The sequence below is a fragment of the Pinus tabuliformis genome, chromosome 2_1, assembly GCF_031772625.1.
Source record: "Pinus tabuliformis cultivar Carrire ecotype Pingquan chromosome 2_1, CPIR1, whole genome shotgun sequence".
Taxonomy (NCBI): domain Eukaryota; kingdom Viridiplantae; phylum Streptophyta; class Pinopsida; order Pinales; family Pinaceae; genus Pinus; species Pinus tabuliformis.
The window spans coordinates 424,390,681-424,414,844 of NC_142299.1; the positions used below are offsets into that span (position 1 = coordinate 424,390,681).

Genomic DNA, 24,164 nt, shown 5'->3' on the forward strand with positions numbered 1-24,164 from the left:
TGATCTATATGAGTTAGATGAAGAAGATGTCACCATGCGGTTGTTCGTGCAAACATTTGCCGGAGAAGTAAGAAAATGGTTCAGAGGGTTAACAGCTAACAGCATTACTACTTTGGAAGCACTTCAAAATTAGTTTCTAGATCGGTGGGAAATCAGAAAGGATCCGCTTCAAATTAATGCCGAATACAACAATCTCAAGCGTAATCCGGGTGAGTCTGTTCAAGATTACATAATCAGGTTCAATACAGTTTATAATGCTATTCCCGATGATTTTAGGCCATCTAGAAAGTCAGCACTTCTTAAGTTCCCGGATGGTTTTGATCCGGAGATGGCTTATTCTTTAAGAGATAGAGATCCACCTACCTTGGAGGAAATGCAGAAAATTGCTGTCAGCGTTGAGCCAAATTTGAATGACAAAAGGGCGAGGATGAAGGCTGAAAATCGAGTTACAATCAAAGAGGAAGCTTCCACATCAAATCAGGTTCTCCGTGCAATTGAACAGCTTAGAGGGGCAGTTGAAAAGGTTGCTATTGACAAGCCAGAGCCTCAAATTCGTAATCCAAATTTCAGAGGTCAACAACAGCAGCAATATAGGATCAAGCAGCGTGAAACAAAGACACAAGAAGGAGCAACTCAGCAGCAAATAAAGCCTCCTTTTCAGCAGAATTTCATTGCTCAAGAATCTGAAGATGAAGGTGATAATGTTGGAGAGGAAAATCACTTCTTCACGCCTAATGACATGCCTACATATATTACGGAAGAAGATGAGTTGGTGAGTAATTCTGTTTTTCCCCAAGATGAGCATTATATTTTGTCAAATGATACAATACTTGAAGAAGAGTCTGAAGAGTATCAAAGAGGATATTTGCATGCCTTATCAGCTCAGCAAGGTCAGAGACAATTAAGAAACCGATCCATTCCCATAAATCCTATTCAGAAAAGGAAAGACATTGCAGCAAAGAATGACTCTGTTTCATCAAAAGGAAAAGACATAGTCGGTCCTTCAACAGCTCCATCATCATCAGCAGCAAAGATAGATCAGCCATCAAATGTGCCAAAAGACAAAGTGGAAAAAAGAGATAATCCAAGTAAAGAAGGTGAGAAAGTTTCAGTTTTCAGTTTGGAGAATGAAATTGCAAAGTTGAAAGTACCTATTCCTTTGACAGAAATCATGAAAAACAGCACTTACCGAGCCCAGCTTTCTAAGATGTTGAATTTTGATCCAATGCTAGACACGGTAAATGTACAACATGATCAGCCGGAATTGATCTTCGGGCCAGCTTTGAATGGTGAGTCTCCTGAGAGTGATATTTCCCCATTCTATATCAGTTTTCGTTTGCATGAGTTTGTGTTGCATAATGCCATCTTTGACTCGGGAGCTTCACATAATTTGATGCCGAAAACAATCATGGAGAAGTTGGGACTGGACATCACTAGGAAGTATCATGATTTGTATTCGTTTGATTCCAGCCGGGTAAGATGTATTGGCTTGATCAAAGATTTGGTGGTGAGTCTAGATCAAATTCCAGTGAAAAATGTTTTGATGGATGTGGTAGTGGCTGACATTCCTCCGCAGTTTGGTATGTTGCTGTCGAGATCATGGGGAGCAAAACTCAAAGGTACACTTCAGTTAGATTTTTCATATGCTACAATTCCAGTTTTCGGTCAAATGAGGAAATTATATCGGGAGCAAAAGATGAAATACATGATCACTAGTAAGGAAAAGCCTGTAAATCATCCTGTAAATTATGTATAGACAGATTTAGAATCTTTTGTGTTGTTTGCGGAAAATTTCAATGAGGTAGATAGTCAGTTAGTTCAAGTAGAAGATATACCAGATATTTCAGAAAATTTCAGGGAAGTTTTGAGAAAGGAAAGTGAAGAAAGGTCTGCTGTCATAAGGCCAATTGCAGAAATGAAAGGGCAGCGAGCAGAACATGAATCAAAATCAGATTTTCAGCACTTAGAAGATGATGAGGATGGTCTTTGGACCATGGATTTTGATGGTGCAGTGGGCAGCGATGGTGCTGGTATAGGTGTGTGGATTCGAAGCCCATTCTCAACCCAAGATCGAGTTCCAAGCAAGGTATGGGTATGTTCTTATAAATTAGCATTTGATTGTTCAAATAATGAGGCGGAATATGAAGCTCTAATTGCTGGCCTGAAAATTCTTCGGAAGTTAAAAGCAAAGAAGATAGCGGTTTATGGCGACTCCGAATTAGTTATCAAGCAAGTGAAAGGTGAATTTCAGGCCAAACATCCTCGTATGAGAGCATATAGGAATGCTGTTTTGGATATTTTAAAGAGGTTTTCTGAACATACTTTGACATGTGTGCCCCGGATCCAAAATGGTGTTGCAGATGCATTGGCTAAGGCAGCGAGTAATCTGAAAATACCCATGAATTCCAGCAATAAGTTTGAGATATATGTGAAGCATCGTCCTATAGTTCCAGATAACCAAAGGTGTTGGCAAGTGTTCCAAGATGACGAAGAAATCAAAGATTTTCTGCAAGTTGAGGGTAAGTTTGAAGAGATTTCAATAGACACGGAAGCTGAAGGAGTGAATCAGATGGATGTATTGCAGCTCAAGGACAATCACATTCCAAAAGGATTGATTCCTTTGGAAGAATTGTTTGACCAGGATGATGTGGCCCGCAAGCCAACTTTGAGGCCAACAGCTGAAGGAGTTGAAGATGTAAATCTTGGGACAGCTGAAAATCCAAAGATGGTGAAACTTTCGAAAGCATTGCCGCCTAAGGTAAAGAAAGAGTATATCATATTATTATCTTTGTACTCTAATGTTTTTGCATGGGACTATTCAGATTTGAAAACTTATGATACAAGCATTATTCAGCATACCATACCCATAAAGCCAAATCAAAAGCCTTTCCGGCAAAAGTTGAGAAGAATTAATCCTAAATTGCTGCCATTGATAGAGAAGGAAGTCAATAGGTTGTATAAGTCTAGAATCATAGTGCCAATCCGGTTTTCCGATTGGATCTCCAACTTGGTGCCCGTGAGAAAGAAAACTGGTGAGATTCGCTTGTGCATAGACTTCAGAAATCTGAACAAAGTGTCATTAAAGGACAATTATCCGCTGCCCAAAATGGACCACATATTGCAGCGGGTAGTGGGGGCATCTAGGATGTCATTGCTTGATGGATACTCCGGGTACAATCAGATTTTGGTACACGAAGATGACCGTGACAAGACAGCCTTTACTACTCCATGGGGTACATTTCATTATGCCAAGATGTCGTTTGGATTGAAGAACGCCGGTGCCACTTTTCAGCGGGCCATGGACATGGCATTTGCAAATGAGAAGGATGTATTTTTAGTTGTTTATCTTGATGATCTAACCGTGTTTTCTAAATCAGATGAAGAGCATTTGTTTCATTTGACTAAGGTGTTTGAAAAGTGCAGAAAATATGGCATCTCATTGAATCCTAAGAAGAGTCTTTTTGCTATGAGTGAGGGTAAGCTGCTAGGCCATATCATTTCTAAAGATGGCATTCGTATAGACCCAGCACGAGTGGAGGCAATTCAGCAATTGGAGCAGCCCCGTAGCAAGAAAGAAATTCAGTCTTTTAATGGTAAATTGAATTTTCTGCGTCGTTTCATTCCCAATCTTGCTGAACATCTTAGAGAGATAACCAATATGCTCAAGAAGGACAGCGATGTCAAATGGACCGAAGAGGCGGTGAAATCTTTTAATTTGATAAAGGTAATCTTATCTTCAGCCCCAAATTTGATCAGCCCAGATTATACTCAAGATTTCATTTTGTTTTCATTTGCTTCGGAGCATACATTGGCAGCCGTGTTGATGCAAAAGAGGGATGGGGTTGAGAGGCCTATCGCTTTTTTCAGCCGTATCATAAGGGACGGAGCACTGAATTACAATATTATTGAAAAGCAAGCATTGGCGCTAATCAAAGCCTTAAAGGACTTCAGGGTATACATATTGAATTCTCATGTTTTGGCATACGTTCCTAATGCAGCTGTGAAGGATGTTTTAGTGCAAACGGAACCGGAAGGAAGAAGGGGTAAGTGGATCGCTGCACTCTTAGAGTATGATGTAGAAATTAAGCCTACTAAGTTGATTAAAGGTCAAGGTCTAGCTAAGTTGATGGCTGAAGCAAACCTTCATGTCCTTGATATAAATTTGATTGCTGCCTTGTCCGATGAAGATGAAGTGAATTCAGTTCTACAGGTGTCCGATATCTTTGTGTCTTCTCCTTGGTATGCTGATATAGTTTATGTGCTTCAAAATTTGTCTGCACCCCCTGGTATGTCTAGAAATAAAGCTAGAACATTGAAGCTAAAGGCTGCTAAATTTTGTATCATGAAATATGCACTTTATTGGAAAGATCCCGGTGGCATCTTGCTGAACTGTTTGGTCGAAGAGGAAGCAAAGACAACAGTAGATGATTTCCATAAAGGTGACTGTGGGGGTCATTTATTTTGGAAGAGCACGGCTAATAAAATTTTGAGAGCTGGTTTCTATTGGCCTTCTTTATTTTCTGATGTGTATAAAGCAGTAAAGGGCTGTCATGAATGTCAAATTTTTCAAGGAAAACAAAAATTACAGCCATTGCCTCTTAAGTCGGTTGAAATCAGCGCACCATTTCAGCAGTGGGGCTTGGATTTTATTGGCGAAATCCACCCAGCATCTTCAGGGCAGCATCGATGGATCTTGACCGCTACAGATTACTTCACAAAGTGGATCGAAGCCATTCCCACCCAGCAAGCTACTGATTTGGTAATTATTTCTTTCCTTGAGAACAATATTTTGTCACGTTTTGGCTGTCCACACAAGTTGATTACAGATAATGCAGCAGCGTTTAAATCAAAGAAAATGATTGATTTTTGTTATAAGTACAACATCAGCTTGGGGAATTCGACGGCCTATCATCCGCAAGGCAATGGGCTGGCTGAATCATCGAATAAATCACTAGTGAATATCATCAAGAAAATGCTGGAAATCAACAAGAAGAGCTGGCATAAAAAGTTGGTAAATGCATTATGGGCTGATCGGGTAAGTCAAAAGAAGTCAATTGGTATGTCACCTTTTGAACTGGTTTATGGAGTAGATGTAGTGTTTCCAACTTCACTTAGTGTTCCAGTAGCCAAATTGCTTCAAGAAGCAGGTGATGAGGAGAATCCCATGCAGCGAAGGATCAATCAAATGATTCACTTGCAGCAGTCACGAGAAGAAGTTTATCAAAATTCCTTGAAGTTGCAGGAGCACATCAAGAAGATCTATGACAGGAAAGCTAAAGCAGATGATTTTCAAATTGATGATGTTGTGTTGAGATGGGATGCCCGCAATGAAGACAAAGGGAAGCATGGAAAATTTGATAACTTGTGGAAAGGTCCTTACAGAATTGCAGCATATCGTGGTCCAAATGCTTTTCTTCTCAAAGAGATGAACGGTGATGAATGTCTTAGTGGGTCGGTGAATGGCCGGCTGCTCAAAAGGTATCATGCTTGAGCATTTTCTGCTCTAAATCACTCTCATTGTAAATACCATTTCATTTTCTTTCTACAGCAAGTGTGAAGCTGATTTCCATTTTCAGTTTGGGGCCCGCGGTGAAGGCTATAATTCTGAAAATGGTGATTAGTTGGTGTGAGTTTTACAAGTTGTTTCATGTCAGTTCATTTCCTGAATAACGTAAGTGAGTTAGTGTCCGAGTTAGTCTAGAAATTTCAGTCAATTGTCCAAGTCAAATAAAGTTGTTTCCAAGTTGGTCACATGTGAATAATGACTCCATCGCCCAATGGTTGCAAGCACTGGTCTACTCTCCCAGAGGTCTAAGGTTCTTGGTACCTCCAAGGAGCTACCATCCCCATTGGAGCCAATGTTAGTGTCGGTCTTGAAAGCCCTCCAGCAGTGATCAAAAAGCTCTTTGTATTTGCATTAGTAGGTGTCTCATCAGTGTCAAATCTTGCATTCCGTTAGGCATGCCATAACCCTGATGGAGGAGCTGGTCTATTGTGCCCCTCTTGGCTTTGATGGATCAGGTCATATCAATTTTTGAGTTTTTCAAGCTTGTCTTGATGTGTCTTAATGTCAAAGTCCTAGGTCTAGGGTTTTGGTTATTTGTCTCTGCAAGGTCATGTCTCTGAAAATCCATGAGTACTCAGCAAGCCAGAGGGAGGATTGTAAACATGTTTCTTCGATATTTTTATCTTGTGCAGTGAACTTTTACCTTGGATTTAAAAACTCTGTTTTTAAAGCCAAGGTCATTTTCTCAGTTTTTGTAAATAAGTGATGAAATTCCCAAAAAATCTTCAGTCGACAAACTGCAACCCTGGTCCCCTTGCCAAGGTCCTTCAGATGATCTACCTGCAAAAAGAATCAAGTCAAAGCACTCAAAAAGTCAAATTCAGGATCAAAGAAACCAAAAATCAGTGTTTTAAAAAAGTGTCAAAAATAAACTTTATAAAGTGGGTTTATGGATGAAATTTTTTCAAATGAAGTTTATAAAGGGTCACATTCCCTCCTTTCACTCTCATTGTGCATTCTAAAGCTTGCAAGAGAGGTTTTGAGAGAGTGATTGGAGAAAGCAGCCAAATTACAGTCATTTCGGGTAGCAGGGAGGTGCACGACCTGTTCAAGGAGGTGCGCGACCTGTTGGGCGGTGCGCGACCCATCCAGAGCACTCCAGCAGTCTAAAAAATCAACGGGCGCGACCCGTTGGGCGGTGCACGACCCGTTGGGAGGCCTGGGCAACCCGTTGAGCCGCTAGCCTATAAAACTCAAAGAAATTCCCTAATTTCTCTTCAACTCATCTACATTGCTCGAGGTAGGGTCTTTACTCATTGTTTTGGAGGTTGATGATGAAAATAAGGTTGTATGCTATTATTTTAACCTCACATCATGCGAATGAAAAGGACATAAATGGCTGCTTGTTAATGTTTGTAAAATGTTAGGGTTTTGTGCCTGTTTCAAGTGATTTTGTCCCATTTGGTTCCTTCCCTCTTTTCCCCTTTCATTCAAAGTCATGCTTTCATCACTGTCCCATATTATTTGTACATAAAATGTAAACTTTTTCCCCATCCCTAATCTATAAACCCTACCCCTCTCCCAAGCACACAAAACCCTAATTCCCTCTACCATACACATGCAAAAATGAAAGCAAAAAGAAAAGATACATTTGCAAATAAAGAAAAGAGTCATGTGAAAATAAATGTTGTTGTATATCTCAAGTCATGTACATAACCCCTACATGCCCTTGACATCCCCTTGTACATGAAAACCTTCCCTCTATGTTAAAACAATGTACATGTACTCCTTATCAAAAAAATTTCCTTATGACACACATGAACTCCTATAAGTAAATTTGGTGTATGGTTTCCCTATGTCCCTATTGATACATGTATGCTCCTTCCATGTTCACTATCATACATGTTTTTTGTCCCATATGAGATGTTCTTTGCACATGATTTCCCAATGTTAAAATGTGTTCCTATATGCATGAATATTTGCAAAATTTCCCTTAAAAATTCCCTGTTATTTTATATATTCCCATTCCTGGTTAAAAATTCCCTCCCCTAACATTCCCCTCATGTTTCTTTTTCCCTTGAAACAACATAGAATTCAGCACTTTTTGCAGGCAGAAACAGCAGTTCACTTTGTCCACTTTGCTCCAAAACCATGTTAGATACCGAAACTTATGAGCAAAGTGATGACCATTCATCATCTACAGAGGTTGAGGAACAGAGGAGGCCTCGTAGAGGGGGTAAGGGAGGCCATCATAAGCGGGAGGAGCCTACTTCTTTGGCAGAATTATAGGCCTGTCCTTTGGCAGTGTCTTGCTTTCGGTACATGTATTGCTATCAGTTTTGTGAGAGGATCTCTCAGATTCAACATCATAGAGAGTTGGCCCGCTTGTTTGTCTTACACCTCCATGATGGACATGTCACTCTAGCAGGGGTGAACTTCACAGTGACACCTGAGGTGATCTCACAGGCTACAGGGATACCAAATGTGGGTGAGGTGTGGCCTAAGCGCAGGTTGCTTGATTTTGTGCATTTTGAGCCCTATGTCCGGCCATCATGTGTAAGGCTTTTGACGGGTGTTTTCCCATTCAAATTTCTCCGCAGCGAGTATGCTCCCCTCATGAGGCTTATTATGCATTATTTTACATGTGAGGGCAGATTTTCACAGGTGTACTCATATCACATTCGCCTTTTGATGCATTTCACCAGAGTGAGGATGATGAACATCCCGGTTTTCTTGTTTCATAACATTCAGAGGATGGTGCCCATGCTGTAGAGGAAGACCCCGGCCCAGAAATACAGGAGCTTGTGTCATTATGGTTTGATTCAGCTCATAGTCTCACATCAGTTGACTCAGCAGGGCATCTCATGGGAGGAGTTCATCTCCCGTGAGTTTTTCACAGTGCCACCTCAGCCACATTAGGAGGTCATTTATGAGGAGGGAGGCCCATCTCAGCAGCCTGATGCTCCCGTCACCCGACATGTCAGCTCCACTCCTTTGGTCACTTATCAGAAAGGCCCAAGGGCCTTATTTGCAGCAGCTAGGCGAGTACTATCTCCACAGTAGGTGGAAGGGGTCTCGCATTCATCTTCAGCTCAGCGAGTGTTATATCCACATCAGGTGGAAGGGGCCTCGCTTTCTTCATCAGCACAGGTACAACAGAGGGGCAAAGATCCCATGGTTAAGGAGGGTCCGGTGATTGATCTTGAGGTCGTTTCTCCTAGCCAATAGGCAAAGGAGATCATTCAGCATCTCAGGGCCGAGAATGATATTTTGCAGAGGAGACTTGAGGGTGCCCAATGGACCATTACCTACCTGGAGCAGCGGAACAAACAGCTAGAGGAGTAGAAAGTTCTTGATGAGCTATGGAGCATTCGTAGCGACCGAACCTTGAACCGTAGAAGACCCGGTGATCCATTGCCAGCTGACCGAGAGTCTATGCTTATTCAGGAGAATGCCCACTTGGAGAGGCTGTTGGCTAAGGCCAACCAAGAGAAGAAGCTGTTGAGAAACATCAAAAATCACTATTGGGCAAGGATGCATGTCTGCAAAGCTAAAATGAAAGTCTTTCGAAGAAGGTTGACCGAGGCACTAAAACGGAGAAGAAGACCAAATCCACTCCGTATCTTGGCTGAGGCATCCCTCAAAGACCATGGCACTCACTAGCATCAGCTACAGCACAAATCCCAAAAAATTTTGAGAATTTTGGGTAATTTTGGTATTTTTTGGAAATTTACAGGTTTTGGCTTCTCAACGGGTCTCACCCCCGGTGAGACCCTTTGTCATCGTAGCTCCGTTTTGCAAAAACTCAACATTTCTAGATTTTTCATGCAAATTTACACATGCCTATGGATGAACTTGAGTTTTTATGGGGTTTTGGGCCTCCAGAAAGTCAAAATACATGCAAAAATTTGACTTTCTGCCCCTTTTTTGAGTTGCAGAAGCAGTCTTGGGAGAATTGACTTTTGACTAGGAAAATGACCTCCAAATCCAAAAATTCCAGTTGGGTTGGAAGTTAGACTCAGAGACCTTTCCAACGAGCTATCCTGCGCTCAATTCTGACACCGGGAAGGCCTCCAAACAGAGCTCCAAACTGCGCGACCCGTTGAGAAAGTGTACGCGACCCGTTGAGGAATTTGTGCCAGATTTGACCAGTTCAGCCCAGAAAACGCAGTTTGACTCCAGTTTGACTTTTTGAGGTTGATGCTGGGTCTCTTGGATGTAATTGTGATACTTTTTGGATACTTTTACTCTTATTTAACTCTTCTAGAAGTTTCTTTCATGTAAAGGGTGAATATTTAATGTATGAACTGGTTTCCAAGTTTATAGAGGCAAGTTGTTTTGACTGCCTATTTTGTAGTGCTTAGTTTAGAAGTGGTTCAAAAACTCCTAGGATAGTGAGCTCGACCCATGGAGGTAGGGAAAGAGGTTAGATCATCTATATTATGTACTTTCATGCTCATTTTCATGGTTGGACTCTTGAGGGAGAAGCTATCATTGTATAATTTCATTTGTATCTCTGCAATTTTTGGCTAAGGAGGACCAGGGTTTTGCAGTCATCTTTGGGATTCTTGTGGACTCATGTGTTGATGGTGTGTTTCCTAATGTATTTGTAAGTGTGTTTATGTGATCCATCTCCTTTCTTTACTCCTGCATATTAAACAAATGAAGTGTTAAAGTATGAATTCATGCCTGCCATGCTCTGCTTTTAAATTTGTTTAATTTCTATGCTTTCTGTTGTCTAAAGAGAATTCAAAGACATTGTTTTCTCTCTTTAGCTCATCCTCTTTCTTTCCTGATCATCCATCTGAACTAAAGGCATCAATACAGGCTCCTACCTCGCCCCAAAGAACCCCCTGCAGAAACTGTGTCAAATCCCCACACCCTAAATTGCAGTTCCTCAATTTGCCACCAGAAACTTCAAAAACCCCAAATCAACCTTCCTAATCAGTTTACTAGCCTAATATCAGTGATAACTTGTTGGTCATCTCATCCCATTGAAGATCTACCGAGATTGACCGGAGAGAGCCTTTTCCTGCCCCGTAGGGCTAGCTACGAGGCTGAATGGTTTGATGTTGCCTTGAGGTTTGCCTTCCTCAGCCTAGGGTGAAATTTCAAGCACTAACAGGACCTACACCCATCATTTAAGTCCAATACCAAATATCAAAACTGAAACTGATCACTGCAACAAATCACTCGATCACTAAACTAGCTGAATAAACCAATCACTAAACCATCTGAGACCCAAATCAAAGAACTTATTATTAATTAACATAAGAGGTTAAATCATTGTAACCATAATACCAATATTTAACCCAAACATTGCATCAACTCGTTACCCCAACTAAAAATGTTGATCAATAAAATCTCAGAATATATATACTAATCTACTTTAGTAGATCCACCTGTGTACGTGACTTCATTGAAGCATACCAACATAGAAATCTCAAAACATTAACCATGGAAATGAATTACTGTCATTTTGAAATAAAAACTGAGTTACACCCTAAACCACTGAATCACTATGAAATAACCATAGAACCATCGCAGATCTTCAATCACATACAACTAGTAGCATCATAATTCTTCAATCAATCAATTCAAATTTAATCATCACTATTAAACCCATATCACATAGTAAGCCTTCATTGATATACATAAGAAACACAAGAAGATTTATTATACTAATGAGACATTTTATTCAAGAAAAACCTTACTTATATATGCACCTTCCACAAAACATTTTCGCATATATACTTGGTTTTCAAGAATCAAACCCGTGTATAGATATGAATCGATACGTGGCTTACGAACATTAAACCCGCGTATGTATGCACCTTCCAGGTTATCAAAATCATGTACAAATCTAAAACTATTGACTTATAGATTTTTTGCACATCAAACCTTCAGAACAGACTCATATCTCATAATACATAATCAAACATGTGTATGACATAAATATTACAGATCAAATCAATCCATTATCAATATAGTCATTTCAAATATATTGGATTCGATCCATCATCAAATTCGTGGGCACATACTTAGTTTTAGATCAACATTATAAAACCAAGGGATTAATAAACCCATTAGATTAATATTAAAATCCCAAGGAATTATAAACCCAAGGGAATAACATTTGACCCTACAATTAATATTAAACCCTAGGAATATAAACTCTAATATTAATATTATAAACCTTAGGTATAATATTATAAACCCAAGAGATTAATACTATAAATCCAAGGAATTAATAAACCTAAGGTATTAATATTATAAACCAATGGATTATATACTGAGGGGGGGAATTTTAAACGCAAGGGACTAATATGATAAACCTAAGGGATTGATAAACCTAAAGGATTAATATTATAAACCCTAATACTACAAATTATAAACCTAATATTAAACTTTAATACAATAAATCAAATATTAAAAGGCCCTAATATTATAAACCTATTAAATCCAAGTTTTGTAATGTAGTAATGCGACATTGAATAAGTTATATTGTAATTTAACATTGTGACAATGATTGTTAGACTTATCTTCATATTGAGACAATATTTGTCACAATGTGATGTTGGAATTTTTTGTACCATTCCAATCTTATAGTAATAAACCCTTGATATTATAAGACTAAGAGACTAATAAACCCAAGGTAGTAGTACTATAAAAACAAGCAAATAATATTAAACCCAAGGGATTAACATTATAAACTAAAGGAGTAAAGACCCTATGTGGATGATTTTCATATTGACAATATTTGTCACAATGCGACGTTGGACCATCGGTGACCATGGTTCACCATGATTGACCACAGTTTACCATGGTTTATTTTCATATTGAGAAAATATTTGTCACAATGCGATGTTGGACCATGGTTGGTAATGATAAACCATGGTTTACCATGGTTGATGATGGTTGACCATGGTTGATTTTTGTATTGAGACAATATTTGTCACGATGTGATATTGGACAATGGTTGACCATGATTGTCCATGATTGATTTTCATATTTACCATGATTAACCATGATTGATTTTCATTTTGAGATAGTCTTTGTCATAATGCAATATTTGACTATGGTTGACCATGATTGAATATTGACCCAAGCGAATATAATTAAACCCAAGGGACCAATATTATAAAATAAAGGCATATAGACCCTATGATAAATATTATAAACCCTAAAATAAGCATTAAACCTCAAGATTCATCTCATGAAACTTATGATTAATATTATAAACCTAATTGATTAATAAACCCAAGTGCTTAATATTACAAACCCAAGGGATTATAAATGCAATCCTAGACATAAGAGTTTACGAAAAAGGAAAATAATTATGTGATATATGTTATTGATTTCGAAAGGGATACCTACGAAGAACTCAAGGGCTTGGATCTATCCTCCTCAGAAACAATTCTAGTTCTAGCGAATGAACCACAACATTTAGGTGGTGAAAGAATGCTCTCCTCCTCAAAAGCAGTCCCAGTTCTAGTGAATGAACCACTACATATAGGTGGTGAAAGCATGATCTCCTCCTCAGAAATAGTTTCAGTTCCAGTGAATGAACTGCAAAATATAGATGGTGAAAGCATGCTATCCTCCTCGGAAACAATTACAGTTCGAGCAAATGAATCATAGCATATAGGTGGTGAAAGAATTCTCTCCTCCTCAGAAACAGTTCGAGTTCCAGCGAATGAACCAGTACAACATATAGGTGGTGAAATATACAATGTGATGCAACATGTGGTGTCCATGGCGATGACATAGGGAAGGGACATGTAGTAGTAGACAAAAAGGAGAATGAAACAATTGAGAAGGTGTTGGCAGATCTCTACAGGAAAATTGAATCAAATGATAAATTAATCAATGATTTAAGCTTTAGAGTTGCTCAACTTGAGAGATGGATATCCAAGGACGATGACAATGACACAGAAAAGTAAAACTCATTCATAATTATTATCATGGTTGTACAACTTCTCACCAAATTTGTATTTAAACTCCTTTTCTCGAACTTGAGGATATTAAATTTAAGAATACACAATATTTTTCTTTTTAATATAATAAAAAACCAACTACTAAATAGAAATATAGTTTATATAAATATGATTTTTTTTATTTTAATATTAATTTGGGTGGTAAAATACATCACCACTTGAAAACAAAATAACGTTTAGTTTTTTTATTTTATTTACATGCAAAAGCAATGCATCAAAAATAAGACAAGATGGAAAAAATTCTAACTTAGCTAAAATGTTAAATGTTAAGAAAAGAATTTTGGGAGAGAAAAATGTGTTTAAGAGGAAAAATAAATACTTTTTCTAATTAAAAGAAATGTAGGTTGTTATATTTCTAGTTGCTCATGATCAGTTAATATGGTTTTTGTTAGGCATAAAATTTTGTGATGCTTTCCATTTTGAAGTGGATCTTCATACATAAATACATATATATCTTGTGTTACAGGCTAAAAACTAGAACCTCCCACCCATGGTGATAAATGAAATTACAAAGGAGTTGAAGAGTCTTGATTAATCACCTCAATGAGGTATAAAAGTGGTGGTGAATGATGAAAACTTTTTCAATCAAAGTTGTGGACATTGAAGGACCAGGTACATTCTAAAAGAATAATCAAGAATAATGTAACATATTTTGGATGTTCTATGCTTGAGAAAGGGATCATTTTTTCATATTGTATTTACTAAAGCATCTGAAATCGTTTTTTTTGAATGGTTATTAATAGATTTTTGGAACATGAGCTATATTTAAATTTTTTGATGTTTTTTCCTGTAGCTTGCATTCCATATGAATTTGGTGTTTTTCGAATGAAACTAGTTCTAACTCCTGATTTTCCAAACTCTCCTCCCAAAGGTAATTGTTGATCCTTATAATGATAGTTCATCCAATTTACATTCTCTTTGCTTTAGATGTTTAGTTGCCTATAGGACATTCTTTTTGTTTTCTACTCACTTCTTATCTAAATCATCAAGTATATAAGGGGGATGCATGACTTGTAAAAAATGAGAAATAAACTTTGGCGTCTTTCAATAGTAATGATTGGCTTGGATTGTAGGGTATTTTTTCACAAAAATATTCCAGCCTAATATTGTAAGAAATGGAGAGATATGTGCCAATGCTCTGAAGAAGGATTCAAATCCAACCCTTAGACCGTGTCACATTATTCTTGTATGTGTTCATCCACTTATCAGTTTAGCTTATTTATCATAATTTTTATTAAGCATTGTAGAGTGTTACATTTGGTTGGACATAATTGTGCTTGTTGCGTATTTTTTGCTTGAAAGATATTTGGAAACTAAATATGGACATAAGCTATTTGAATGGCACTGTAGTGTGTTAATTGTTTCGATACAATATGAGCTACATGATTTTCACTTGTTTCATATTGCTTAAGTGATACTTGAAAACTGATGTTGCACATGAGCACATAACTCAATGAATTTTTCTCAACTTATGGATCTTTTTTTCTTAGCCACTTTTAACATTCTATAATTAATTGACCAAGAAACTTAGGGATGAAATATTTCTGGTTCTAGGATTTAGAAGTGAATTTTAAAAATGTATTCAAAATGTTACATTTGACGCGATCTGTGTGCACTGCACAATGAGAACTTACTGGAATTCACGTGAAGAAGAAAAAAAATTGTTGGAATATTTTTTATTGCTATTTGTTTCATAGTTAGCACACCATGTATTATTGTTTGAGCTCCAATTTGTATCAACTCTGCATTAGTAAATTGGCATGGACATTCTTGGGTCTTAGTTATAGGGACCGGAGTACATGATTTTTTCCATAAACAATAGTAATTTATTTCCCTTTCTAAACTTTGGATTACTGTTGTAGGTTATAAGATGCCTACTTATAGAACCATTCCTGGAGTCTTCTTTGAATGGAGAATATGGGAAGAAGCTCATGGAACACTATGAAGCATATGCAAAGCATTTCAGGTATGTTATATTTTTTCATCTATATCTGGAAATTATTTACATGATTACACTTTATTCATATAATTTTGGGATATATATGGTTAACCTTGATATTTATCTCTATTCTTTGAGAAGAGTATGAGGATATTAAATTCAATATTAACAAAGTGATTAGGGTACTGGTAAATAACTAAAACATTGAACATACCCATGTCAGAGGTAATGAGTATTGATCTTCAAATCTCAATTTTGTAGTTATTCACATAATTCTGGACATTTCCACATGTAAAGTTGATCATGCTTTAAGTATAGTTTCTAATAACATTTCCCCTAGTGGGTAGGGTCCAAAATGTATTCACATTTTCCTTTAATTTCATTCTTTTAGGTTTTGTCTACACATTAGATTTATTAGGTTTTTCACTGGTTGTATTCTCTCTACATCTCCATCTACATCTGCATGCACTATCTAATGTTGAGTAGCACATCTCCCTTTTATAGGGTTAACACTTGTTGGTCACCCTTTCTTAGGGTCATATTTCTTGTTTTCACTTGTATCCCATAGCCTGTAGCTTAGGCTTGTTAACTAGAGTTTCTAGCCCTTAGCCTCATTCACCCATTTTCCTTGTGACAAATTTTGTTTTATCAATAACTGAAATAATAGTGTGAGAGGTTCTTAATGGGTCTAGATCCACACACATGCACCTATCTCTGCACATATGCCTTTGCAAGTTGTCTACCTGGATGTTCTTATGCGAGTCTGCCTTTGGTAATCGTCTACGTGGGTCTTCTTATGCGAGTGTGTTAATTTTAAGTTAACATGTTCTTTGCTTAGGTTAGTTAATTCATACATACATTTTCCCATTAATCCATCAACAATAATATAGTAACTAATGAAAAAACATAAGAGATAAATGTTAAAAACAAGCCAATACATAAGAACACAAGAATATGGCTCAAGCTAGGGAAAATCCCCAAGATGGGGAAAACCCTTAATCGAATCTTCCTATTATTAATCATCAACTGTTCAACAACGAGAGATACATTGAACAATAATTCAAATTCAATAATAACTTTCTAAATGGAAGATTTGACATCAAAGAACTTAAACATGAAGATAACTTAATGAAGCTGCAATTCTAGCACCAAGGGCTAGAGATTTCCATACTGCAATTCTGAATGCTATTTATGGCACAAATACAGTGAGCTTCAAGTGTTGATTGAAATCCTGGTCATTGGTTAGGGTTCTCAGCTTGATTCCTCATTCTCGTCTCCCTCAATTACTAGGATTATCCATAGAAGACACCCAATCATTGATTTAGATCTTGGTAGCTCCTCCTCAACGAATCTTGAAATAGTCCCAAACTACATGGAAGAATTTTGACCCGTCTATACTCAAGCCTTGGCATATGCATCCTAGAGAGGAATTATACATGCCTTCATACCCACTGAATAGTCTTAGCAACAAGCTACTGTAGTAGCTCTATTCCTGTAGCCTGTAAAAAATATAAACCTCACCAAATAGCACAGAAAAATATCCAATAGGTATTCCATTGACAATGGCTATATTCAACAGGAAATTTGTACCCAAAATCAAGTGATATGCTGCCCAGACTAACATCCTATCCTCCACTCATGGAGCCACATACCTACAACACTTTCGCCCAAGAAAACTGTACCCTAAACAGAGATAGGTCTCCTCATAATCTCGACCCCTGCCACCTACGTACTACCTCAGATGCCATCATATTTCACAGGAGAGGATTAGGACTTGGATTATATAAATGAGGATGGAGGATGTCTATATATATATATATATGAAAATTTGTCCTTATGAAGGTGAAGCCGAACTTGACACTTGGAGGAAAATTTGAATTTCAAATTTTCAATTTCCCGCCTTAATAAGATTATGACTTGTAGAATTTCATTTTAAATAAATAAATATTTTCCTTATCCAAAATCGGTGATCTTTAGGTCGAATTTGATCCTCTCTAAAAGAGTATTTGAATGAAATAATCATATCCAATAGATTATTTGTCCAATGGTGGAATTTGGCCCTAGTTTCCAAATTTAACACTCCCTCTCAACTAGGGAGGATTCCACCTGTCAAACCAACAACTATGTCTCTGATCATAATGAACCATTTATGAATGTCGGTTTTTCTCTACTCTATTGAACATTGAAGTAATAATGAATAAGAATTGACTGAGAGTGTGTCACAAGACCTTACCTCTCTCCACTGAAAAAATTCAATCCAAAGGTAAAACCTTAATTTCAGACTTGATCCCAGATCAAGTTGAAGAACACCAAGCATCCTAGTCATAGGGAGTACAGAAATACCCATTGCATCCATCAGTATTGCTGTGGTGCTTAACCACTTTTCCCAACTCATTGGCTAGATGAGAAGTACTTCCCATGTGTCCTAGAATACATCGGTAGGATGATACTGAATCAATAGCAGGGAAGGAATGTATCACATCCTTCTCACAACCACACATAGGGAAGGGATGAACCACATCCTACAATCACACATCACAATCACATGTGGGGAAAGGATGAACCACATCCTACAAACACACATCAAAATCACATGTAGGGAAAGGATGAACCACATCCTACAATCACACATCACAATCACACGTAGGGAAAGGATGAACCACATCCTACAACCAATCGTAGGAAGGATCCTACACATGGGGAAAGGATGAATGATGTCCCACCAACATCTCAACCAACAATCGAAGGGAATGAGCATCCTACATGTGGGGAAAGGATGAACCACATCCCACTGACATGTCAACAAATGCCTATATGCATCTCTCATTGGGGTATCCATAGGAGAAGGTGAACCACCTATCCTGCTCATATGCAATTAGGAGAAGGTGAACCACTCGTCCTATGCATATGTCATTACCAGTAGGGGAAGGTGAACCACTCATCGTACATACATATCAACCATCATGGGGTATCACAGGGGAAGGTGAACCACTCACCTTGTACACAATGCACCAATATGGGAAGGTGAACCATTCACCCTATGTTCACTCATATCTCAATAAGTATCCCAAGCCCCCAAGACCTCCCAGAGCTCAATATTCAATCTTTAATCAAGGATCTAGGGAATAGTGCCAAGCTTCTTTCTGAATTCGAGACTAGATCAATAGGATTCTCATAACATATAGATGTATGTGTTGGCATTATGTTTCTGGTATGGCTCTATGATTCACGTGTCATACTTAATGGCAACTCATACAGGTGGCAATGCTCTGATCAGGCTCTCAAAATGTTGGAAATTAAGAGGTACGCAGGAGAATAGTTCAAAAGGTGTGTACCCACAGGTACGCCGGCCAGGAAGTGCATTCATACCCGCAGGTTACCCGTTCATGAGGTGCGTACCCCCAGTTCACTCACTTCAAGGCAGAGAAGCGCGCTCACGTGGGGTTTCTTATGTTTGGCCCGTGGTATTTAGCCCGTCGTTCTTGATTCTATGGTTTTGGCCCGTGGTATAGGATCTATTTTAGCCCCGGTTTGGATCCCTTGTATTGGTTATTGATGGTTTTGTCCCATGGTGTGAATAAGGGCTTAACTATAAATAGGGAAGGAGATCACTTGGCTAAGGCATCTTTTGCAAATTGAATATCTTAAGATCTGAAATATTGGGTTATCGGTTTAAAAGCTTGATCTATATAAAAGTGAAGTTGAAGGTGAATCTATGAAGGGTGATCTCTCGGGCGCATGATCAGATCTGGGCATCTGACTATCTGTGGCACACTGGGGGACTGCCAATTCGGCCCTAACCAGAGGTACGCAGGTGATTAACAGTGCAAGTGCGTGGGTACGCACAGCAGAAGAAGGCGCACTGCGTGGGTACGCAGAGCAGAAGAAGGCGCAGTGCGTGGGTACGCAGCGCGACAGAGGATCAGGTGCGGAGGCACAGTGAAAGTACGCGGCGCTACAGAAGCCGCAGGTGCGTAGATACGCGGCGCGATAGCATCTGAGAGTGCGTGGCCACAGTAGCAGTACGCGGCGCGATAGAAGCAGTGGGTGCGTGGGCACAGTAAAGGTACGCGGCGCATTTAAAGGAACAGTGCATGGATACGCAGAGTAGTTGAAGGATCTCTGTGGCTATACGCAGAGGTGCAGAAGCTGAAGTGTGTAGAAACGCATGCCAGAGAAAGAAAAACTGCGTATCTGTATTTGACTGACTTTTCTCTGTTGATAAGGTGTTCTGGGTTTAGTTTACTGTTACTATCGATCTGGTTACTACAGTTGACTGGGTGATTTACTTGTACTTGATGATCTCTTGATGTTTATGGATCCAGTTTGAAAATTTATGAAAAGTGGTCCTTGAAAGAAAAGAAGTAGGGGGGTTGTAGCTCCCTTCCAGGAGAGACTGGAAAACGAGAGAGAGTTGTAGCTCTCTGCAGGTTGCAGCCTGCTTACTGGTAAAGGATTGCACCAGTACAAAACCATTGTAAAAGGAGTTTCTAATTTGAAAGAAGATAGAGACATATTGCAGCAGGTGGTTTTCACCCACATTGGGTTTCCACCTTATATCTGGTGTTCTTTGGTGTGACTATCTGTTTTTCTTGTTCATGCTCATTATTTTTATGGTACTGACATGCAAAAATAATTCGAAGTATAAATAAGGAAGATTTATTAAAAGAACTTGATAATACTGATTCACCCCCCCTCTCAGTATTATTTCCAACAATTGGTATCAGAGCAGGTCCTTCAGAGAAGCTTGATCGCTTGAAGGAAGATCATTCATCATGAGCAACTACGAGAGGGAAGCATCAATCAGGCCACCAATCTTTGATGGGACAAACTTCAATTATTGGAAGGTAAGAGTTACTGCCTATCTTCAATCTCTTGGTACAGAAGTTTGGGATATCATAGATACAGGCTACACTTTTCCTTCAGCTACTCCTACAGATTCGGCCGAGAAGAAGAAATATGAAACAAATGCTAAAGCAGTCAATACTCTGCTAGGATGCTTATCTCAAACAGAATTCGTAAAGGTTATGAAATATAAATCCGCAAAGGAAATATGGGACAAGATTGTCTTGAGCTACGAAGGAGATGAACAGGTAAAGCGTGCTAAACTTCAAACCCTCAGGATTCAGTATGAGAATCTCAGAATGTATAATGATGAAAGTGTGGCTAACTATTTTCTTCGGGTAGACGAGATTGTTAATTGCATGAAAAACTTGGGTGAAGAAATAAAAGAGGCTATTGTGGTTGAAAAAGTTTTAAGATCATTGTCCCCCAAGTTTGAATCTAAAGTGTCTGCAATAGAAGAAAAGGAAAATATACGAATTCTTACTATGTCTCAGCTACACGGAATTCTAACTACTTATGAAATGAGAAAGGGAGGTCCATCAGACAGGAGAGAAGTTGCTTTCAAGGCTTCAGGCAAAGGAGACTACTATGAAGCAAGTCACGTGCCAGAAGAAGAAGAAGAATCAAATTTTGTCAGAAATCTTCAACGGGGTACTGGAAGGTTCAGAGGTAAGTTACCTTTTAAATGTTTTTCTTGTGGAAGAGTAGGCCATTATGCTGCGAAATGTCCTCATATGGATAAGATTGACAAAGGAAAGGAACCTACTAGATGGAGCAAGAAACAGAATGCAAATAAGAAAAGCTACTACACTCATGAAGATAGTGATGGTCTATCAAATAGTGATGAAGATGAACGAGGTAATGACTATAAACTTTTAATGGCATTTGAAGATGATGATTACATGGATGCTATAGATGTGGATAGCTTTCATGAGGAAATTTCTAGACTCAAGACATGTATAGAAGAAAAGAATATGATCATTGATACTCTACAATTTCAGATTGATGAAAAAGAAAAATATCTTGAAAAGTTAGAAGGTGAAATTGTTGGTCTTAGAAAAGAGATTGAGAAAACAAAGGCTATTAATCTTAAGTTTGTCAAAGGATCTGAAACTTTGGATGAGATCATTAATGTACAGCGTTCTCCACTAAACAAGATAGGTCTGGGGTATAATGGAGAAACTTCTCAAGCATCCACCTCAAAGAGTTATCTTGATGCAGCAAGAAGGAATGAGCAAAAGCACAATGGAGATCACGAGGTAAAGCAGGGACCAATTACAAACAAAGACTATCAGGTAAACCAGGGGCAATCCGTCTTAAGGATGAACAAAAGCTACAACCAGCCACAGGTAAAATCCTCTCAATTTGCTTCAAGAATGAATGACAATAGAAATTACAATCGTTTGGCTGGAAGATTTGATAACCACAGAAGTTTCTTCAATGGACAATGCTTCTCTTGCCATAACTTTGGTCACAAAGCAGCTCAATGTGTTGCATATAAAACGATCATGACTAGAGAAGCTCAAAAACAAAGAAGTATGACCGGGATTACAAAAAGGACCTATAACAACTTTTTGGTTCTTGAAAATGAAGTTGAATGTTCTATTTGCAATAACTTTGGTCATGAATATTCTGAATGTAGGAGCAGGTTTCAGCAGACAAAGGAACAAGCCTCAAGCACCAAAACATGGAGAATAAAGGAACCACAAACAGAAAGATGTGCGATAGCATTTTATGCAGAGGGACAGGAAAATCTATGGTACATTGACAGTGGATGTTCGAAGCATATGACAGGTGATAAAGAAAAACTTGAATCATATTCTGCTTTAGAAAAGGGAAAGAAAGTTTCTTTTGGAAATGATACTCCTGCAGCTATAAAAGGAAAAGGCACTGCTCAGTTAAAAGAAAAGGTCAAAGCTAGAAATGTTTTGTATGTTGATGGATTGAAGCATAATCTTCTGAGTGTCAGCCAGATGTGTGATCAAGGAACCGAGGTGATATTTAGATCAAATGGATGTCTTGTTCGTGATCTTGATACAGGTAAAACGGTGATCAAAGGTAAAAGAACTCCAAATAATCTATACATATTTGAAGAAGGACAACAATAATGCTATCTAAGCAAGGATGATGAACACTGGTTATGGCACCGGAGGTTGGGGCATCTAAGCTTTTCACAAATAAGGAAAGCATGCAAATATCAGGCAGTTCGCGGTCTTCCAGATATCAAAATTCCAGACAACACCATATGCAAATAATGTCAGTTTGGAAAGCAAACCAGAACTAACTTTCCAGAGAAGGAAGGATCAGCTAGCATGCCTCTTGAGCTTGTACATACAGATGTATGTGGACCATTCAGGAAAAGGACACCTCGAGGAGAAGAATACTTGATATTATTCATTGACGATTTCTCCAGGTTTGTCTGGTTAGGACTTATGAAGCACAAAGATGAAGCATTCGAAAAATTCAAATCCTTTAAAGCCTTGGTTGAAAATGAATCAGGATACAAAATTAAGTGCCTTAGATCCGACAGAGGTGGGGAGTTTACCTCAAATGAATTTTTCGATTTCTGTGAAGAACATGGGATAAGAAGAGAATTCTCTACAGCTAGAACTCCTCAGCAAAATGGAGTAGTGGAAAGAATGAACAGAACAGTCCAACAAATGGCTCGTGCTATGCTTGATGAGTCTGGAACTCCCGCAACTTTCTGGGGTGAAGCTGCATATGCTGCGGTTGTTATTCTCAACAAAACAAATGTCCGGGTGAACAGCACTCAAACTCCTCATGAGCTCTGGTATGGTGAGACTCCTTCGGTAAAGCACTTCAAAATCTTTGGGAGAAAATGCTATATTAAGAATACTGATGAGAAACTTGGCAAACTTGAACCTAGAGCAGATGAAGGCATTCTTCTTGGTTATTCTCCACACAGCAAAGCATACAAGTGCTACAATAAAAGACTTGGAAGAATTGTTGACAGCATTGATGTAGTGGTTGATGAGAAGGGATACATTCCTAGGCAAGTAAATCATGAAGATATCGAAGAAGATGAAGACTACCCTCAAAGACAGAATGATGAAGAAGAAGAACCTCAAGAAGAACCAGAGGAGCAGATAAGGATAGAAGAGAAGACTCCATCCAGATATGTTCAGAAGAATCATCCAGAATCTCAGATTTTGGGGCAGAAAGAAGCAGGTGTACAAACAAGAAGAACAATTGCAGAAGCTTCAAGCTATTTGGCATTACTCTCTTCCACTGAACCACAAAATGTGAAAGAGGCATGCAAAGATGAATGTTGGGTCAAAGCAATGGATGAAGAACTTGAGTAGATCGAAAAGAACAACACTTGGGAGCTGGTTCCTAGACCAAAGGATAAGAATGTTATAGGGACAAAATGGGTCTTCAAAAATAAATTGAATGAAAATGGAGAAGTAATTAGAAACAAGGCCAGACTTGTTTGTAAAGGGTATGCGCAGCAAGAAGGAATAGATTTTGAAGAAACCTTTGCTCCTGTTGCAAGACTTGAGGCCATTCGAATGTTCCTTGCTCTCTCAAGCTTTCAAAACTTCAAAGTATTTCAAATGGACGTGAAATCAGCCTTTCTGAATGGAGACTTGGAAGAAGAAGTATACATTGAGCAGCCAGATGGTTTCATTCTTGGAAATGATCCAAATCTTATATGCAGATTGAAAAAGGCTCTCTATGGTCTCAAACAAGCTCCAAGGGCTTGGTACTATCGCTTGGACAAATATCTTCATCAACAAGGTTTTTCAAAAGGATCAGCAGATAGCAATCTTTATATAAAAATTGAAAATGACAAATTGCTGATACTTGTTGTGTATGTAGATGACATTATCTTTGGCAGCAATGAATAATCTATGAG

General features: G+C 38.4%; 1 pseudogene; it reads left to right on the plus strand.

The window, feature by feature from the left end:
• The first annotated feature begins 427 nt into the window (after nucleotides 1-427).
• The window catches only part of LOC149200709 (ubiquitin-conjugating enzyme E2 22-like), a 31,038-nt pseudogene continuing 7,301 nt past the window's right edge, over nucleotides 428-24,164 (plus strand).